This window comes from Ranitomeya imitator, chromosome 9 (genome assembly GCF_032444005.1).
Source record: "Ranitomeya imitator isolate aRanImi1 chromosome 9, aRanImi1.pri, whole genome shotgun sequence".
Classification (NCBI taxonomy): domain Eukaryota; kingdom Metazoa; phylum Chordata; class Amphibia; order Anura; family Dendrobatidae; genus Ranitomeya; species Ranitomeya imitator.
In genome coordinates, this window is record NC_091290.1 from 142,454,968 (window position 1) to 142,477,001 (window position 22,034).

A 22,034-nucleotide genomic window follows, 5' to 3' on the forward strand; every position below is an offset into this window, starting at 1 on the left:
GGGCTTGACAACGTCAACAACTCTCGAAATGATAAATGAGCGAGCCAAGGACAATCGTGCAGGTTGCAGATCTGTGCGTGCAACCGCAGCAAAACCACAGTATTTCTTTGGGCTCCTTCACTTTTCCGTCTTTTCTGGTGACAGATTTTTTCATTGTTCAAGCTGTTTTTTTTTTTCTTTCTTTCTGTCTTTTTCCAAGCAAAAAAAAAAGTCAAGATTTGCAGATTTCTACCTGACTGCTTGAATGATGATTTTTTTTATTTTTTGGGAGTTCTAAAAGTTTACAAAGAGCGCAGCTCCTGGGGGAGTTGTATGCTATTTATTCCGTTCCATCTGGATGTCAGTAATGTCTGCGTTACCTTCAGCTGAACAGGGTGGATGACTCAAAGGTTAGACTACATTCATGCCAAGAAGAAACCAGAGGGGGAAACAATGTGACAAGAGAAATTTTCTCTTCTTCAATTCCGCGGCTTTATGACACCAGGCTTCCAGTTATGTTTTCTGCCTATGTGTGGCAGGAAGAAAACCAATCTTCAAAACCCCGCTGTCATGCATGTCCAATGTATCCCCGGGCGAGCTCGTCTTTCTAGAGCGCCAGGCTTGGGGGAGCCGACTACTTCTCAGCCTTTGATTTTTTTCGCCGGTTCTTTTCTTTGTTGAGCATTTTCTTTGACATTTCATTTGATTAATGAGCTGCCTATGATTTTTGGCCGTGTGTTTGTGGATTATAGATTCTCTCCCACTTAATCGATAAGGTAAATCTCAAAAGGGCTCTGAAGTTAGCGAATCAGTCAGAAGGTTCGAGGGCTGAGGCTCCTCCGCAACGTATGAGTAATGGACTTTAAATGAGAAACTGGGAAAATAGAAGAGAGAAAATATGGGTCGATCCAACCTGTTTGATGATACTACAATTCCCAGCATGTCCTGACATCCAAAGGCTTACAACATTAAAGGTGTTGCTTACCCAAAGCTTTCAATGCTATAAAATTCCAAGCGGACTAATTCTTGACTTTACGATCTGCAGCTTCTTGGGTTCCCCACCGGTTTCTGTATTTTGACAATTGGCCAAAAACATTTCAACATAGGACAGGCATTAATTGCAGGAATGGGCGCCCCAAGGTCTACTGTGTGAATGAAGCCATGGGGCAAATGCTCAACCACATTTACTTTTATGGGAGTAACAGAGATAGCCTGGTCGTATGGAGAGGTGATTGAGCACATGCAGTTAGGGTCATGACGCAAAATGTAAAAAATAAAGTTTCTTACTCTTTTATTACTTTTTATTACATTTTTGCTTTTTATGTAACTGTTTTATAGGTCTAGCCCTAAACTTAAAACTATTCCTAACGATAATACTATCCTCTATCCCTAAGCCTCATCCTAACTCTAACTATAGTCCTCCTAACACCAATCCTAGTCCTGTTCCTTACCCTAACCCTAGCTCTAACCTTAATCCTAACCTTGTTCTAACGAAAACCATAGTCATCCTAACTCAAATTCTAGTCCTATCACTAATCCTAGCACTAACCATAGCTCTAAACCTGACTATAGCCCTAACCCCAATCCTAGTTCTCTTCCTAACCGTAACTGTAGATCTAACCCTATCCCTAACTTTGTTCGTACTATATCCATAGTCATCTACCTCCAATTTTAGTCCTATCCCTAACCATGGTTCTAAACCTAATCATAGTCCTAACCCCAAACCTAGTCCTATTTCTAAAGGCCCCTTCACATTAAGCGACGCTGCAGCGATACCTACAACGATCCGGATCGCTGCAGCGTCGCTGTTTGGTCGCTGGAGAGCTGTCACACAGACCGCTCTCCAGCGACCAACGATGCCGGTAACCAGGGTAAACATCGGGTAACTAAGCGCAGGGCCGCGCTTAGTAACCCGATGTTTACCCTGGTTACCATCCTAAAAGTAAAAAAAACAAACAGTACATACTTACCTAACGCTGTCTGTCCCCGGCGCTCTGCTTCTCTGCACTCCTCCTGTACTGGCTGTGAGCACAGCGGCCGGAAAGCAGAGCGGTGACGTCACCGCTCTGCTTTCAGGCTCACAGCCAGTACAGGAGGAGTGCAGAGCACAGCGCTGGAGGACAGACAGCGGTAGGTAAGTATCTAGTGTTTGTTTTTTTTTACTTTTAGCATGGTAACCAGGGTAAACATCGGGTTACTAAGCGCGGCCCTGCGCTTAGTTACCCGATGTTTACCCTGGTTACCAGTGAAGACATCGCTGGATCGGTGTCACACACGCCGATCCAGCGATGTCAGCAGGAGTCCAGCGACGAAATAAAGTTCTGGACTTCATTCAGCGACCAACGATCTCCCAGCAGGGGCCTGATCGTTGGTCGCTGTCACACATAACGATTTCATTAACGATATCGTTGCTACGTCACAAATAGCAACGATATCGTTAACAATATCGTTATGTGTGAAGGTACCTTAACCTTAGCTTAATCCTAAGCCTCTCTATAGTACTAATCTTAAATCCAATTCTAGTACTATCCCTAACCAAACCATGGTTCTAAACCTAACCATAGTCCTATCCCGAAACCTAGTCCTATTCCTAACCTTAGCTATAACTCTAATCCTAAACCTATCTATAGTACTAATCCTAAATCCAGTCCTAGTCCTATTCCTAACCTGAGCCCCAACCATGGTTATAAACCTAACCATAGCCCTAACCCCAAACCTAGTCCTATTCCTGACCTTAGCAATAACCCCAATCCTAAACCTCTCTATACTAATCCTAAATCCAATCCTAGTCCTATTCCTAACCTTAGCCCTAACCATGGTTCTAACCCCAAACCTAGTCCTAATCCTGACCTTAGCAATAACCCCAATCCTAAACATCTCTATACTAACCCTAAATCCAATCCTAGTCCTATTCCTAACCTTAGCTATATTCCCAATCTTAAATCTTTCCATAGTACTAATCCTAAATCCAATCCTAGTCTTAGCTATAACTATAATCCTAAACCTATCCATAAGACTGATAATAAATTTGATTCTAGTCCTTTTTCTAACCCTAGTTCAAACCCTAACCTTGTTCTAACCCTAGCTATAATTCTCCTAATCCTATTCCTATCTCTAACCCTCACCCTAACCATAGCCATGGTTCAAACCCTAACTATAGTCCTAAATCCAATTTTAGCCCTATTCCTAAACCTAGTTCTAACCTTAATCCCCCTAACCCTAATCAAAGTCTCATCTCTAACCCTAACCATAACTCTCCGAACCCTAATCATAGTACTATCTCTAATGCTAACCATAGTTTTAACCTAAACATCAATCATAGCCCAATTCCTAACCTTAGCACTAACCCTAACACTATCCACAGTATTAATTACAACCTCAATCCTAGTCTTAACCCTAACCATAGTCTTCCTAAACCCAATCCTAGTACTACTTTGAACCATAGCTCTAACTTTAGTCTTTACCGTATCCCTAGTACTAATCCTAACCCCAATCCTACAGCCAACATTTTAGAAAACCATCTACGATTAAACACATTGAGCAAAACGGAGTTCTTTAAGGGGTATTCTCTTCTCAAAAACTGAGGGCGAGGAATCTCAGAGGTCAGCCCTACAGCTATGATTGAGCGAAGACAAATACTAGACGTAGGACGTCACTTATTTACTCAACCCTCTTTGGCGCTAACGGACACAAAGTCTTGGCAAATCTATTTTGTCATTGTCGTCTGGCGAATGAGATAAGCTGGAGACCCAAGGTGATTCGTTTGCATATCTTCCACTATCAGTTGGAGGATTGTTGGGTCCTGTGGTCCAGATGATACGTATGTATCGAAATATCATAATATGTAAGATTAATCCAAAAATTTGCTGAAAAAAAATATTCTCACACCGACGTAACGTCTCCCCGACGCGCAATGCAGATTTAATTGTCTCCAGAAGATCTTATGCCAATATGCAGGAGGTATAATTCTTGTCTGTTGCCACGCGGTGAGTATTTAGGGGGCATTGTCGTGAACCGTGGTCATTATGTCTCAGCATTTATCAGACGCCTAAACGGCTGAGCCGGGATGATAAAGTGAAACATCTGGTATTCTTTGAATGCGTAATCCAATTCCGACTCCCCGACATGACGCTCGGAGCCCAAACTCTGATAACTTTATTCTGTAGCAAAGTCATTTCATAACATTAAAGCAATGGCGCTATTCTTCATTTTCAAGAAGAGCCTGGAAGATTATGAGCCGTTATTTATCATAAGGAGGTGCCGGGTGGAAATAATATCTACAAGACAAATGGATTTCAGCACGGAAGAAAAGATTTGATTTTGAAGGTTTATTATTTAGAACGTTCTGTGGAGTGAAAGTAATCATTGTGTGGGCTTAATCAGGAGACTATTAATTCACAAGGAGCTAATTCCAGCAGCGCGGCGGGAGGCAGCAGGTGACGGCTCCGCTGAGATTTTAGTTTTTAGGCTGAATTACATATTGAATAAACAAATTAATAAATGAGATGTATAGATGAATGATGGGATGATGGGATGTATGTATGATGGAATGATTAGATGGATGATGGAACGATGAGATGGATGAATGATGGAATGATGGGATGTATGTATGATGGAATGATGGGATGTATGTATGATGGAATGATTAGATGGATGATGGAACGGTGAGATGGATGAATGATGGAATGTTGAGATGGATGAATGATGGAACGGTGAGATGGATGAATGATGGAATGTTGAGATGGATGAATGATGGAACGGTGAGATGGATGAATGATGGAACGGTGAGATGGATGAATGATGGAATGTTGAGATGGATAGATGATGGAACGGTGAGATGGATAGATGATGGGACGGTGAGATGGATGAATGATGGAATGATGAGATGTATGTATGATGGAATGATGAGATGTATGTATGATGGAATGATGAGATGGATGGATGATGGAACGGTGAGATGGATGGATGATGGAACGGTGAGATGGATGAATGATGGAATGATGAGATGTATGTATGATGGAATGATTAGATGGATGATGGAACGGTGACATGGGTGAATGATGGAATGATGAGATGGGTGCATGATGGAATGATGAGATGGATGGATGATGGAATGATGAGATGAATTAATGAATGATGGAATGGTGAGCTCAATGGATGGATGGATGAATGAATGGACAGGTGGATAGATGGACAGACGTATGGGTGGGTGGATGAACGTATGGTTGAATAAAGGAATGATGGGATGCATGGATGAATGAATGAATGATGGAATGTTGAGATGGATAGATCATGGGACGGTGAGATGGATGAATGATGAAATGATGAGATGGATGGATGATGGAATGATGAGATGAATGAATGATAGAATGATGGGATGGGTGGATGTATGAATGATGAAATGCATGAATGAATGATGGAATGGTGAAATGGACGAATGATGGAATGATGGGATGGATGATGAGATGGATGAATGAATTATGGGATGGATAGATGAATGATGGAATGATGAGATCAATGGATGGATGGATGGACAGACGGACGGGTGGGTGGATGAATGTATGGTTGAATAAAGGAATGATGGGATGGATGAATGAATGATGGAATGATGAGATGGATGAAAGATAAAATGATGTGATGATAGAATGACTGAATGTAGGAATGATTGAATGATTAAATGAAGGATTGAGGGAATGATAAAATGATAGATTGCATGAATTAATGGAATCAAGAGAATGAGGAGATAAATGATGGAATGATTAAATGCATACATGAGTGAACGGGGGAATGAATTTTAGAATGATAGGGTGATAAAATGGTAGAATGCGTGAATAAATGAGGGAATGATGAGATGGATGGATTATAAAATGATCAGATGATAGAATGAATGCATGCATGAATGATGGAATAAATGAAGGATGAAATTAATGTGAGTGATGAATTGAGGGTATGATAAAATGATAGGATGCATGAATTAAGGGAATGGTGGAATGAATGATGAGATGAATGATGAACTTCCGGTATGACTGAATGATGTGGTTGAATGGGTTGTCACAAGAATAAAAGTTAATTTTATTCACTAGATCTTGGAATAAAAATAAGGTCCACAGTAGGAAGGGATTAGGAAAATGTTCCTGTGCTGAGATAATCTTATAAATGTGTACCTGCTGTACTGTGTAATGGTCGTGTCTGACCGTACAGGAACATGGTGTGATCATACCACATCTCCTGGGCAGGGGAGGAAATAAGAGTGTACAGACATTACAGCACGGGGTCACAGACGATTCTTTAAAGTAAAACATTGTTTAAAAACAGGCAGGGAAATGTTTTAAATCACAGAAAGAATCGTCTGTGACCCCCTGCTGTAACGTCTGTACACTCTTATTTCCTCCCCTGCCCAGGAAATGTGGTATGATCACACCATGTTCCTGTACGGTCAGACACGACCATTACACAGTATAGCAGGGGCACATTTATAAGATTATCTCGGCACAGGAACATTTTTTAATCTCTTCACATTGTGGAACGTATTATTACTCTTCCAAGACCTAGTAAATAAAATGAACTCTTGTTACTGAGAAAACTCCTTTAAGGATGGCATGAATGAAGGAATGAGCGATGGGATGAATTATAAAATGATGGGATGACATGATACATGAATGAATGATAGTAGGATATGAATGAATGAATGACGGAATTACTTTTGGGATAAAGGATAGAATGTATGATGGAGATTAATAAATGAATTATGGAATGATGGGATAAATACGGAATAATGCAATGAATGACACAATGTACGATGGAATGAATGAATGATGGAATGATTGCATGAAAGAATGAATGAATGAGGGAATAAATGATTAAATGATAGAATAAATGATGGAATGAATAATACAGTTATCAGTAGAATTATTGTATGAATAATGGGATGAATGACACTGCACTGAGCCAGCCCACTCATCAATCCCACCAGGCCTCTGCAGTACAGACGTCCATCATTACACTCATATGGGGGCACTCACATATCTGTGCAATCTGAAGATCTTATAAAGTTAGGAGAACATTGGATGCAGGGACAACACACCGGTCTGCAGACCATGCAAGATCATTGGCTTTTCAAGACTGGTGTGAGAAATGGTGACTGGTGCAGAGAGGTAATTGGCAAAAAAGATCAATGTCATCAAATCATCAGGCAGAAGCTGAGCTGAACTTTGATGCGGTCTTAAATCTGCCGAGAACATGCTTCAGGAGAAAAGAGATCATGGTACCAATAGTAACTTACTGTCACGCCGTAAGCGGCGATAAAGGGGCAGGACGGCGTACTGGGACCCGCTCCTGTTCTTACCACTTTAATGGGGCCCTGGCTTTCCCTTATCTCGGGGGTACCTATGATGGTTAGGAGGCCTGAGCCACCAGCATATCCCTGTCTCCTGTGCAGGCCCTATCAGTGGCCCCCTCTCCCCCAAAGGAGGTGGACTGCACCAGTGTAATAATACAACAAATAACAGGGTATACAGACAAGGTAACTAAAAGTCTCAAACTCACCAAATGCTCACACAACCACAGAGGAAACGCAGAGAAGGGAAGAGAAGGAATAAACTAGGAAGGAAAACAGGTTTAACAAGCAACCAAAACCGCAGACACCAATCTCTGTAAATAAACCTCCAACACCAACACCTCTCTCCATCAACCTCCAAGCCAGGCAGCAGAACTGATCACTGACAATAGCTGTAGTCAGGACTGGATCTATATAGAGGATCAGATTAAGAAATTCACTTCAGCTGAGAGAGACCCAGCTCTCAGCAACTCAGCAATAAGGTTAACTCCTGCACTGCTGGCACAAAGCAGCCAGGTCAGAAAACAGGTGAAGAGCTTCTGTTCACTGTGTGTGAACGAGGCCCAGAGCGCTGCGGTTCTCTGGAACCTCTCTGTCGCGGTAGTCCCGTGACACTTATTCTGCAGCCTGCTATGTACTGTGACACCTAGAGGATGTAGAATGCAAAACACTACAACATTTTTAATGAAATCCTATTGTTATTCGCAAACAATACCTAAATTTAAGTAAAAAAGTATCAATATCCTTAAGGTACATTTTAATCCCCACAATCATTTCCATTTTCTTATTTTTGGTACTTTCTTGACAGTGTTACATTTTCCCACACTGACATTTGCGTTTTGTGCTTCTCTGGGACACCATGAAATTACTTTTTCTTTCCTGCGTTTTGACCATCTCTGACATTAAATTGTATCTTTTACCAAAGGATCCCGTAGTCCTGGAAAATGTCACAGCTAAGTAGTGGTGGAGGCGATCTTCTCCGGCAGGCAGTGTGTGTCTGCTCTGCCACGGCAATCGCAGCTGTCCGCTCCCATTCCGCATCATCATAGCTTTGGTCATGTGTGAAAACAAACAGTCGGCTCCTGAAGGAACATGTGATGACAGTCGGGTCGTCGTCTCCTCCACCAGATATTGCTCTTTTGGAATTCCTTGCATGGGTTGGTGCGGCTCACAAGCCCGGTGACCAGGCAATGGCCTTGGGTGCAGCTTGACGTTGAGTGAAATATGTCAACCCTACCTCTGGTGTACTTAACGCTCTGGACCATGTTCTGCTTATTATTATATAGCTTTTGAAGTGTGGCCCCTTCCACATCTATGCGTGACCCCGAGTGCTGTACACGCGCGGTCAGATGTCAAATCTTCCTGTGGTTAACCCCCATGTGACATTCATCTGAAAGCCTCTCAGCCTTGGCCGTCCTTGATGTATGCTAGCTGCTTGTCTGATTCTTTCATTTTTAGCAAAAACTCAATTGTCAACTGAAAAAAACCTCATTTACTGCAAAGAAGAAAACACATTTTTTTTTGCAAAGAAGAGAAGACATTTGTTTTTGTTAATGCAAAGCATTAAAGGGAATCTGCCACTGTTTTTTTTCACGTATGAACCAATACCGCCACCTTTCTGAGCGCTGCTGCTGCATTGCCGAAAGTTATATACCACATCCTGACTCCTCTCCAGAAAAAACTCTTTTAAGTGCTCAAAGGATGTATGCAAATTTGGACGGTCTGGTCCGAGGGGCGTCATCCTCCCCCGCAAAGTGCCATCTTCCCACTGTGATTGCGTCATCCACATCGCCTTCTCCCACAGGTGCCCTTAACTCTACGCTACTGCTTTTGATGCATGGCTTGGAGGTTGTTGTTGGTGGTTGTTGTAGAAGGTGTTAGATGGGGATCTGTGACTGTTGCTAGGTTTTGAGCGTGTGATAATTCCCTTTCTTCTCCTAATTTGGTTTAATCCCATCCTCCACTCCCCATTGTTTACCTCTGTTGTTTGTGTGAATATATTTGTATGATTGGGATTTTCCTTTATCCCTGTTCATATTATCTTGTTAGTCTGGCTGTGTATTACAGTACACTACTACTCCCCTCTTCCCAGGGTGCAGGAAGGGTACAGACTGAGGGCAGATTCAGGAGCTAAGACAAGATATGTGGTCCCGGCCTCTTCACCATCAGAAGTAACCTGGGTAACAGGGCAAGCTAGGGTGCCCCTAGCATAAGGGACAGGGATGGAGCCTCTGGTTCCGGGACAACCAACAACAGAGCCATGACAAAATCAGGTTAAGTGGGCAAAAATTCAGAAGCAAGATGGAGAGAGACAGAGGAGCGGATAATCAGGCTAGGTGGGTAAAGATTTAGCATCAGCAGGGAGAAGGGACACTGAAGAGCTGATAATCGGGCAAGGTGGGTAAAGAGTCAGCAGCAGGGAGGAGGGGCATTGAGGAACTGTCAGTCAGACTAAATGAACAAACATTCAGCATAAGGGTGGACAGAAACTCAGGAGCAGTGAATCACGCTAGGTGGGTGACGATTTAGCAGGTCAGCAGCAATGGAGAGGAGGGACAATGAGGCTCTGTCAATCCGACAAGCAGTGCAAATATTCTGCAACAGCAAAGAGAATGGATGGACCCTGAGGAGCTGACAATCAGGCAGGGTGGGTAAAGAGTCAGCAGCAGGAAAGAGGGACACTGAGGAGCTGTCATTTAGGCAAGTAGTATAAAGATTCAGCAACAGCAGAGAGGATGGACCCTGAGGAGTTGACAATCAGGCAGGGTTGGTAAAGAGTCAGCAGCGGGGAGGAGGGATACTGAGGAGCTGTCATTTAGGCAAGTAGTATAAAGATTCAGCAACAGCAGAGAGGATGGACCCTGAGGAGCTGACAATCAGGCAGGGTGGGTAAAGAGTCAGCAGCGGGGAGGAGGGACACAGAGGAGCTGTCATTTAGGCAAGTAGTATAAAGATTCAGCAACAGCAGAGAGGATGGACCCTGAGGAGCTGACAATCAGGCAGCGTGGGTAAAGAGTCAGCACAATAGACCTTATTTTAATGTTGCCCACTAATAAAAAGACTCTTCCAATCAGGGTTACACTGACCCTCTAGAGCACCAGTGAAAATTCTGATGCAATAATTGTCCCCCAATTTTTCCCATGGGATACTTAAACCTAACAGATCTTATGGATGACATATTCTATGTGTGTAATAACAGCTACAAAGTTAAAGATATATTGTAAGTAATGGTAAACTGACTGAACTGGTGCATAACCAAAAAACAACTTGCATAGCAAATAGATGAATGGCTGCACTCAACTGTACTAAAGCAAGGGAATGTGTGATACATGAAATGTGAATAGCATAATGGCTTGACGTCAATTACCTTGACGTTTGGTGGATGGGCTCACATTTTTTGGCCAAATTTTGTGCTGCGCATCTCATGTGTTTTTTTTCATACATTTCACGAGCCATTATGCTATTCACATTTCATGTATCACACATTCCCTTGCTAAAGATATATTGTAACATTCAGTCTTTACAACACAGCTGACAAGTGAGCATTTCTAAACAGGAAGCGTGAGCTCTAGTGGCCAGAGTGGGAATTGCAGCAATTCAAAATGTATTATTTAAGGAAAGACACAGATGAAAGCAAAAACAAGATAAAATTAAATTAAAAAAAGTAACTAAAAAAATAATTTCCATTATAAATTATAAACTCTTTTTATATAAATCTACAAGTTTTTTGGCATCAATTTTAAAAAATGAAATATGAGCTCTAGTGGCCAATGTGGGAACTGCAACAATTCGAAATGTATTATTCTAAGGAAAAACACAGATGAAAGCAAAAACAAAACAAAAATAAATAAAAAGAACAATTTCAATTATTCAATTATTTCTAAAGATTACGACCTACATTTTAAAAGTGAAATGTGCACTCTAGTGACCAATGTGGGAACTAAAACAATTCAAAGTGTATTGTCCTATCGAAAGCCACATATGAAAGCAAAAACAAGATAAAAAGAAATAATAAAAAAAAGAATTAAAAAATAAATTTCAATTATAAACCCTTTCTAAATAAAGTTTTAGGACCTCAATTTTAAAAATGAAACGTGAGCTCTAGTGGCCAATGTGGGAACTGCAACACTTAAAAACGTATTATTCTAAGGAAAGACACAGATGAAGGCAAAAAACAATCTAAAATGAAATAAAAAAAAAAATAATAATAAAAAAAGTTTCAATTATAAATTTTTAAATAAATCTAAAGTTTCATGACCTCAATTTTAAAAGTGAAATGTGAGCCCTAGTGGCCAATGTTTGAACTGCAACAATTCTGAATATTTTTTTGTAGGGCGAGAGTCACAAATAAAAAAAAGAGACTAAAAATTGATAAATTGTCTTTAAATGATAAGTTTGACTCTCACAATATCCCTTTAAGTCTCGGAGCCCTGCAGATATTCCCATATCTAATTTATTCCGCTAACTCTGGTGACTTGTATTAACGGCATGTCCGTAAAACTCCTCCTGTCTGCGACATCCATCTCGAGCGGCTGTTTGCGCAGACTGATCGACAGAAGAGTGAATTGGCAGGAGAAGGTTTTTTTTCCAAACATATTCATAATACAGTATGGTCTAGATGTAAAGCGCGCGCGCCAGCCTCCGAATGACTGCTTCTATCATCTATTCCTATTTTACCCGGCACGGAAGCCCTGGCGCCGGCGTTGAATGAAGTAATCAATGGAGGCTGACAGTTCCCTTTTTTCTGCATCCTCTAAGATTAATTCCAATGTAAAATGCTGCATTTAGGAAAGCAATTATTGAAAATTTCCTCTAAACGTTCTGTAAAAAAAAAATTTTTTTTTAAAAATCCTCTTAAATATATATTTATTTATTTTTAAATATTTGAATTTTTTATTTCCCCTATTTGCATTTGAAAATGTTATTTAAAATGTATTCGAAAAAAAAAACAACCCCTTTGAAGAACTGATCTGTTCCCGTCTTCTCGCTGGAGGTTATTTGCTTCTTGATAAATGACTAATTTAGGGCGAATTCGTGCTCTTTAGCGAGTCCCTCTTCGTGAATTGCAATCTGGTCTGGTCCCGTCCCTCAGGGGCGCAGCAGATTTTGCCTTCTGCAACGTTCCCTGCCAAATCAGATGACAAATTTTGTTTACTCGAATTCCTAAGGAACGCGGCGTAAGAGAGGGATTTTGTGGACGCCGGTGTTTGCGTTGAGTCGCCTGGTGTCAAAAAAATAAAAGAAATACAGAAAGAGGAAAGCGCAAAATGAATGATGTGATTAATTTCAGGGACAAAATTGGAAATACGGAATTGGTGCATAGGAAATTCAAATCCCAGGAAGGCCAGGTCAATGCGTGAGCCTGTAATAGCCTTACACTTATGTTGCCAGAGGGCCTGGAACTGATTGCAAGCTGGTCAGCAAATGTGTTCCAACCAAGCGGAGAAAAAGCGTACTGACCCCTGCTCCCTGCAAAGTGGAGCCGTTTCGCCAAGGGATAGCAGCAGTCGGAGAAGGAATGACTTTTCTACTGTTGCGATGACTCATTAGCAGGCTATTTACATCTCATTATAACCAAATCCCAATTATCCGAGCAAGCGTGTAGTCCTTGCTTCCAAAATTTGCCTTTTCGCGAAATAATGTGTCAACTCGGGAGGTTAAGTTACGAAAGTTCTTGTGTGCTAGGAATTGGGTGAGTTAAGGGTTTACGTAAAAAAAAACAAAGGTAATATCAAAATGGGGAAAGAAGAGAGTGGCAGCCTTCCATGTTCTACGTTCCACCACCTTGTAGATGATGGGCATCACCCCAACTTTTTTGTAACTTAATGCTGCCCTGCGTATGTTCACGAGGAACCAGAATGCTCCTGCACTTTGGTATGTTTGCTCTTTTGCTAAGGTGAAGCACATGAGAGTGATATTTTGATATGGGTTGTGTCATGGGGCTACCGCGACAGAGAGGTTCCAGAGAACCGCAGCGCTCTGGGCCTCATTCACACACAGTGAACAGAAGCTCTTCTCCTGTATTCTGACCTGGCTGCTTTGTGCCAGCAGTGCAGGAGTTAACCTTGTTGCTGAGTTGCTGTGAGCTGGGTCTCTCAGCTGAAGTGGATTTTGTAATCTCCTTCTCTATATAGACCCACCCTTGAATACAGCTATTGTCAGTGATCAGTTCTGCTGCCTGGCTTGGAGGTTGAAAGAGCGTGATATTAGGAGCTTGGAGGTTTATTTACAGAGATTGGTGTCTGCTCTTTTGGTTGCATGTTAAACCTGTTTTCCTTCCTAGTTTTTTCCTTCTCTTCCCTTCTCAGTGTTACCTCTGTGGTTGTGTGAGCATTTGGTGAGTTTGAGACTTTTAGTTACCTTGTCTATATACCCTGTTTATTGTTGTATTTATACACTGGTGCAGTCCACCTCCCTAGGGGGGAGAGGGGGCCACTAATAGGGCCTGCACAGGAGACAGGGATACCCTGGCGGCTCAGGCCTCCTAACCATCATAGGTACCCCTGAGATAAGGGAAAGTCAGGGCCCCATTATAGTGGCAAGAACAGGTGCGGGTCCCAGTACGCCGTCCTGCCCTTTTATCGCCGTTAACGGCATGACAGGTTGTTATGGATTGAGATATCAATCAGATAAATTAAAGTTTAACATCCTCCTTTTGTTTATTGTTAAATTACTTGTAGCTGAAAACATTCTAAAACTTTTAAATGTTATCATAGAGGTGCAAATAAATATAGGAGAAGACATTGACCATTGGCAGACTGGTCGTCTCCAGTTCATACCAAGGACATAAAATGGAAATACCACACCTATAATTATAGGATAATATATCTGTGATCAGGGAACATATTTGCTTCTCTGGATTCGAGCACCAGGTTTGTTTTTTCCTTGGCAAACCACAGAAATGTGATATCAACCCGGATTATGGACTTATCATTGTCACGTTTGGTGTGTTTAGGATAGTGAAAGTCTGCTTCAGAACATGCCGGTCATATTATTTCACTAGAATTACGGTAAATCAAACAAATCAAAATGTCAGAATTGGCTTTTTTCAATTATAACACCCATAAAAAGATACACTGTTAAACATGCAAAAAAACAAACAACAACATGATTTGTAGATCTGTCATGATTTTTGCGGTGATCTCCTCCGCAAAGAATCGCTCCCCAATCTAAACGTAAAAGCTTTATTTATTTTTGTTTTGTATAGTTTTGTGTCTTTTTGTTATTTCATCATTTTGTCACTTTGCAATCGCTGTATCTTTTATTCAAATATTAAATCTAAAATGTAATAAATGTGTTACTTAGTGTTCCTAACGTACCCACTACCTCAAAGAGGGAAAGTATTCCCTCTTCGAGGTAGTTGTGTTACTCTGTGGATGCAGAGTGCATGAAGTGTATCTATAAAAAGCTGGATAGCATGCGAGCTAGTGTATGGCTCAGTGTAGGCGTCTCTCGATCTATCAGAACGGCAATCGGTGGCCTCGCAAAGAGTCTCGTGGATGTGTGAATTGGCTGTAGGAACAAACAGTTTTTTTTAGGACATTCCTGGATGCAGGACTTATATGTTCCGAATTTTCCTCTCTGTACATCAGTAACTAGTATGTAACCATCTATTTTTGACTACAACCAGTCTGTGTTATATTTTTGGGTGGCCACCACATGTGTGAAATGCCCTAATGGCTTTGTCATTGCCAACTCCCTAGCCTAACCACTCTTGGACATTTGGTCTAACTACTCTCTCTTGCTGACTCTTAAACCTTGAGACAAACTAGTGCAATGAATGTAAATCACCACTGCTGTACACAACCTATCTCTCTGAACTTCTTCGATGGCCCATAATCCCAGTATATGCCATGAATGGACCTTAGTCGTAGGTCTAGAAGAGCCGCAGTGACCATAGCAGAATCCGATGGTCAGGATGCTTATGGTCCACATTTGAAAACTTTTTGCCGACTTCTTCCAGGAGCAGTGTCCAGATATTTGACAATTCTTCTAGGAGTCCAAGAGGTCTCCCCTTTTATCAGGAGCTTCCCGGGTGTTGGCTTGAATGGTTCATGTTGGAAGTTTGTCACCCAACTATTTGGCAATTTTTTTATTAAATGTCTTTGTATAACTTAACCTTCATTGTGACCGGACATGGCCCATCCACATCCCATTTTCCCTCCTCAGCATCATTGCCATGAGAAGTATGGGGAGCTCTGCATCCCATGTGGTCCCTGTGGCACAGAGAAATTTGCAAGGAGGCCCATTTTATTATAGAAGACTATGGGACTTTGCAAATACTCCATCCTGCTGGACGAACAAATTAGGAAACAATTGTATATCAGAGTAGATGGGATTTCAGTGTTGTGCTCTGGTTTTACATTTCACCTGCAAAGCAATAATAAATAACAGACTGCAGACCGGCGCGGCCTCCTGTGAGTTACTGGCATCAGTATAGAACATCACTCAACATATATTTCCTAAGTTCTGCACAGCTGGCCGCCCCGCAATACAGGTGTGAAGGAGCCGGAATGTCAGCGCAGTACACCTGCACTGCAGCGCTGCCGGCACCACCATCAATTATACATGGGATCCAACTCTTTTAGTATGCAACTCGTATCTAGCCGGCCCAGCAGCCCTGGGGGCATAAAGTGCAAAGCAGGATATCCTGGGTATATGTTATCACAAAGAAGGAAGAAGGCAGAACTGTGAGATATGGAGTGATGATAGATAGATAACAGATAGATAGATAGATAATAGATAGATCATAGATAGATAGATAATAGATAGATAATAGATAGATAGATAGATAGATAGATAGATAGATAGATAGATGTGTCCGAGTCCTGAGGGATCAGTGGCGTAACTAAAGAGCGATAAGCCCCGATACAAATTTGGACCTGGGTCCCCACCTCCATGTTCGCCAGCTGTATGGGCCCTTATAGCATTTTAGACCTTATAAAGACATATGTGTTTGTCCCCCATGTAATAATGTGTACATCCTGATCTTCATAGTTAAGAATATCCCCCATCCTGGCCCCTACATGGTACAATGTCCCCCATCCTGGCTCCTCCTTGGTATGATGTCCCCATCCTGATCCCTTCATGCAATAAAGTCCCGATCCTGTTCCCTCTAGTTAATAATGTTCGCCATCCTGGCTCCTTCTTGCTATAATGTCCCTCATCTTAGCCACTATATTTAATAATGCCCCCCATTATGGGACCCATCTTGGCATAGTTTTCCCTATTCTAGCCTTTTTATTTAATAATGTCCCCCATCCTAGGCCCTAACATATAACGATGCCCCCCATCCTGGACCCCTTCTTGGTATAATGTCTCCCTTCCTGACCTGTTTGTTTAATGATACTCATCCCCTGATCAATGTGGTCAAAGATTAGATTTGCCCAGGGATGCATTGAGCAGTGGACAGAGTGCTTAGCTGTCTAGACTAGAGGCCCCATAAGAATGGTACAAATTGGGCCCCCTCTGCCATAACAATCCAATTGATTCCGGAGACTGTATTTGTGGGGAGCCCTATAAGGATGACAAAATGAGCTTCACATCTGTCAGACCACTTGCTGTGATAACACGTCACTCCAGAATCTAAGGAGTTAAGATGCGATCAGAGCTAGCTCCAGTTGCTACAGTCATAGTCAGGAGCCTGCTGTGTAAAACAGCCAAAACCTTATGGGAATCCTGCAGGCTCAGGGCATGAGCCCGCTTCATAAAAACTCTTTCTGTCTTTGTCGTTTATATACAAAGTGTTGGGAGAAGTGGGTGGACATCTGTAAACCCTATCCCTGGTGCAAGGAAAGGACATGTCAGTGCTCAACATGTCTATGGAGCCCTTCTTCTGCACATCACTGTGCTAAATCCTGGCAGCAAGTATTTATATTTTCAGCAGCGCCTCCAGAGGAGAAATGCAGCATTACAATGTGTCCATTAAAATGAATGGAGGGTTCATTGACATGCCAAATCCTCCGAAGACAGTCTTCTTTGGGACCGCTGTCCATGGTCAGGAAGGAGCCTTGTAAGCTTTTCTATAGCTGCAGTCTTTCCTTGTGCTGGCCCTTTAAGATCATACTTTTTATATTATTTCTAGCGATTCGCTTCAGAACATAATGACGTTACCGACCCCTTAATAAAAGGCTCCTCGAGCTAACGATTCGCTGTGACGAGATGTAGAGATATAACTGGCAACGGGAAAAGGATTATAAAATTACCAGGCAGAGCAAGAATCCGGCAGCCTAAATACGGAACAGCCCCGAGGCGCAGGACGCCGGGCCTGATGTGAATTAAAACTAATATAATCATTTTATTTGTATTTTCCACACAAATGAGCCGGCGGTGGAGTCGTAAAGCCCAGCAAAAGTGAATTTGCTGTGTCCTTGACACAGGCGTCTCTCAGATCACTGCATGTTTTAGGTCTGCGGCTTTTTTTTTCTCCTCCTCCCGCGACACCAGCTCCGAGCTGACATTCTCCGCTCTCCATAAAATCATCAACGTGTCACGACCTTACATATATTTTTAGTGTTCTTAAGAGCTTGGTTAAAGGAAAGCTTGTGAATGAATGTGAACTCAATTCCTGGCGGCGTGAAAATGAAGAAGAATTAATTCCGCTGCCGGGACACGGCTCCTATCAGAATAGGCAACGTTACAACGTTTCCACCACGGTTGATGAAGGGTTCCCAATGTATCTGGGCGACCGCTGTCTGCCCATTACTTAATACAGCACCCCGTGGGCAGGAGGTGCAGGGGCTGGAGATTGGGCGGGAGGTCCAGATGGCCACATGAGAATACCAATAATGGAGGCCTTGTTGAACGTTTTCCATTGGAACCCTCAAGCTTCACTTTACGCCACCACCAAAGGAGGCACCAAAGTGTCTGCACCTCCATAATACAGACCAATAGAGACTTCAGCTGTCATCACAAATAACCAAATGTGGGGAAAACACTGGTTCTCCTTAAAGAAATTGGCCGAGTGGGGAGTCCTGCTGGCGATGCGAAAAATATATGAAAATTTGCTCTTTCGATGATAGAAAATATGTCCTAGTAGATGCCATTATTTTATTAGTCTGACCTTCTAATGAGCCTTGCAGCCTTATCATGGACTCATCTACAAACAAGCTGCATTGACTTGTAGGGTAGCTACCTCTCCAAGGTGCTTGTAAGATAGTTGCCTCAGCTGGACTCTTTAAGAAGAACCATTATTTCCACCGGGTTTGCTCAAGAGCATCACACTCAGATATCCATTATCTGCTCGATGCTGATGAGGGGTAAAACCCCCAAAACAAGCTGTCTGTAGATGAGATTCTGGCTCACAATATATTCCTGATCACCTTGCAAGGCTGGTTAAATAGTCGGATATTTACTTACATGGTGGCTACGTCTCATGGTGGCAGCGTCGTACATTGCAAAGTGTGACAGCAGTCTACGACGCTGGAGCGATATTGTTACGATGCTGGAGCGTCACGGATCGTGCCGTCGTAGCAATCAAAATGGCACTGTGTGACGGTACCCTAAGGTGGCATTTGTGAGATAGTGTCCTTTGTCCTGTAATGGAGCTAATTTGCATACCTTTCTACCATGGATCATTGACTATAAGACTCCTCACCAAGCTGGACTCTTTAAGGAGAACCATTATTTCCACCAGGTTTCCTCAAGAGCATCACACTCAGATATTCATTATCTCCTGTACACTGATGAGGGGCAAAAACCCCGAAACAAGTTGTCTGAAGTTGAGATTCTGGCTCACAGTATATTCCTGATCACATTGCAGAGATTTTCTTACAGGGTGGCTACACCTTTTGGGTGGTATTTGTGAGATAGTGTCTTTTGTCCTGTGATGGAGCTAATTTGCATTCTTTTCTACCATGAATCATTGCCTGTAAGACTCTGCACTAAGCTGGACTCTTTAAGGACAACCATTATTTCCACCAGGTTCCCTTTAGAGTGTTGAACTCACATATCCATTCTCTGCTCTACACTGATGAGGAACTAGAACCTCAAAACAGGCTTTTTATTAATTTGTTTTTGGCTTGTCAAGGCTGGTTAAATGATCAGAGATTAGGTGGCCCTTGCAAGATAGTCTCGTTGTACTGTGATTGAGCTAATTTACATGGTTTCCCATTAATCGGTGGCTATAGGACTTAGCTGGTTTCTTGAAGAACTATTTTTCCTCCAGGTTCCCTCAGGTGTGTTGCCTTCAGATATCTATTTTTTGCTCTACACTGAGGAGGAGCAAAAACCCTGAAACAGGTTCATCGGTAGATGAATTTCTAGCTCACCATTTTTCCCTGATCATGCTTCAAGGCTGGTTAATTGGTCAGACATTGAGTTGTAGGGTTGATACATCTCCTAGGTGTTGTTTTTCAGATTGTTTCTTTCGTCCTACAACTATGAGGGAGTTTTGTTACATAATATTTCCAATCGAAGCCAATGAATAATAAAACTCCACCACTGCACATTGCTCAAAAATTGAAAAAAAAAAAAGTACAATACTTATTTTTTTATGATGATTTTTGACCACGAAGGTCTATTCTGGAGGTCCACCAGAGTTCTTGGACTACTTAGAAGACCATTTATTGATGCTTTTTGAGTAGTTAAGAGTAACCAATCTTTGGTCAATTTTTTTGTATTTTTAAGGCTTTTGAATTCCCTGCAGATTGGTGATAGAGAGGTTTTATAAAGAAGTCATGCTCAATGAGATTCCATGATATGGGGCATTCTTCTAGCTAAGATTCAAAGGAAGACTATTAGTGATGAGCGAGTGTACTCTTTGCTCGGGGTTTCCCGAGCACGCTCGCGTGTCCTCCGAGTATTTGTTAGTGTTCGGAGATTTAGTTTTCGTCACCTCATTTACAGCTAGTAGCCAGGCTGAGTACATGTGGGGGTTGCCTGGTTGCTGTATTCAAGCTGGCTAATAGCTGTAAATCATTCAGCTGAGGTGACAAACCTAAATCTCCGAGCAGTCATAAATACTGGGAGGTCACCCGAGCGTGCTGGAGAAAACCCGAGCAACGAGTACACTCGCTCATCACTAAAGACTATGTCTACATTATGGTATAGTACAGGAGCATTATTTGGCAGTATTTTCATTGTCCCAGAGCCGTAGGGACACTGAACAGGTTAAAACCTACCCTGTGGTCGAGAAAAAACCCAACCAGGTTCAACAAAAGGTCCAACATTATGAGACACCTGCTTGTATTTCAGACACAGAGACTGTAATCGTCAGTGACAGGTGCAGCCGGATACATAAAACTTCTCATCTTGTCAGCCGGGATCATTTATAATTTATGGACAATTGGTAATTTCACATTCAAAGTGGCCATTAAACAATCCTTTGTAACCTCCGTTATCAAAGCTTTCGTCAATTAGAAGATTCCAGAGACGAGCAAAAGTTCAAAAAGCGGGAAGATATTCCCAAAAGGGCTTTCATGTAGATTTACAGCCCAGGGGATTTCAGGCAGTGAAAGAATGAGTTTACACAAAAAAAAAAAATATATAAAAAAAAACTTAAAAGGCAAAAACAGAAGAATGGCGGTGACCGGCCAACTGTTAATAAATAGTTAATTCAATTGAGTCCACTTTTGTAAAAAGTCAGGCTGGAGTGGATTCGCGAGTGTAACAGTCCAAGGATAAAGAACGTGGTCCTCCTCACTCTTCAGCAGGCACGACCAGCTGCAGCCATGTACGGACCCAAAATGTGCATTAGGCCGAAGAGCCGGCGAAACCTGCGGAACCTCCGGCTATTAACAATGAAATGAGCAAAGTACTCAGTGTTTAACCTATGCTTCAATAAGTCTGAACAAAGCCGCACTCCATCTGCACCCGCCCAGCGCTGGTACGGAGACCGTCCTGTGTGATATCACATCTATCAGCATCAGAAGATGCCCAGGTTATACCAGCTGTACACATATACTAATTATATGCAGGAGGTGCCCAGGTTATACTAGCTGTACACATATAATAATTATATACAGGAGGTGCCCAGGCTGTATACATATATAACATTTTCTGCATACTCTGCACACTCTATTGTCTTCAGCCTCCTCCTCTCAGTAAATTCTCTATATATGAAGAAACCTTACCTGGAGGCCTGGGAGATATCAGCGTTTGCCAGTGATTTAGGGAGCGCTTTGTTCGGTTCGGAGCCGCTTATACCTTTGTGTTTCTAACGATCATTACAAACATGGGAGAAAAGGTGTTAAATATTAATTAGTAACAAACTTCTCCAACTGTAATGCATGTTTAATTCACAAGCCGAGATCATTACCTGTATCATTAATGTGCTGCTAACGAATCCCCCCATCAATTACCGGGGGGCGAGCCGACATCCAGCCGCAAACACCTGAAACAACACAAGGGGAAACACTTCTTTAGGGACATCTGCACACCGAAAAAACACCTGAAACAACACAAGGGGAAACACTTCTTTAGGGACATCTGCACACCAAAAAGACACCTGAAACAACACAAGGGGAAACACTTCTTTAGGGACATCTGCACACCGAAAAAACACCTGAAACAACACAAGGGGAAACACTTCTTTAGGGACATCTGCACACCGAAAAAACACCTGAAACAACACAAGGGGAAACACTTCTTTAGGGACATAACAGTCAACATTTATTATGGCCGGATCAAGGGATGACACAACTCCGAAAACTAAATTGGGGCTTCAATTAGATGATTTTGGATGTATGAAAAAAATAAATACTGCCATATTATTGCCCAT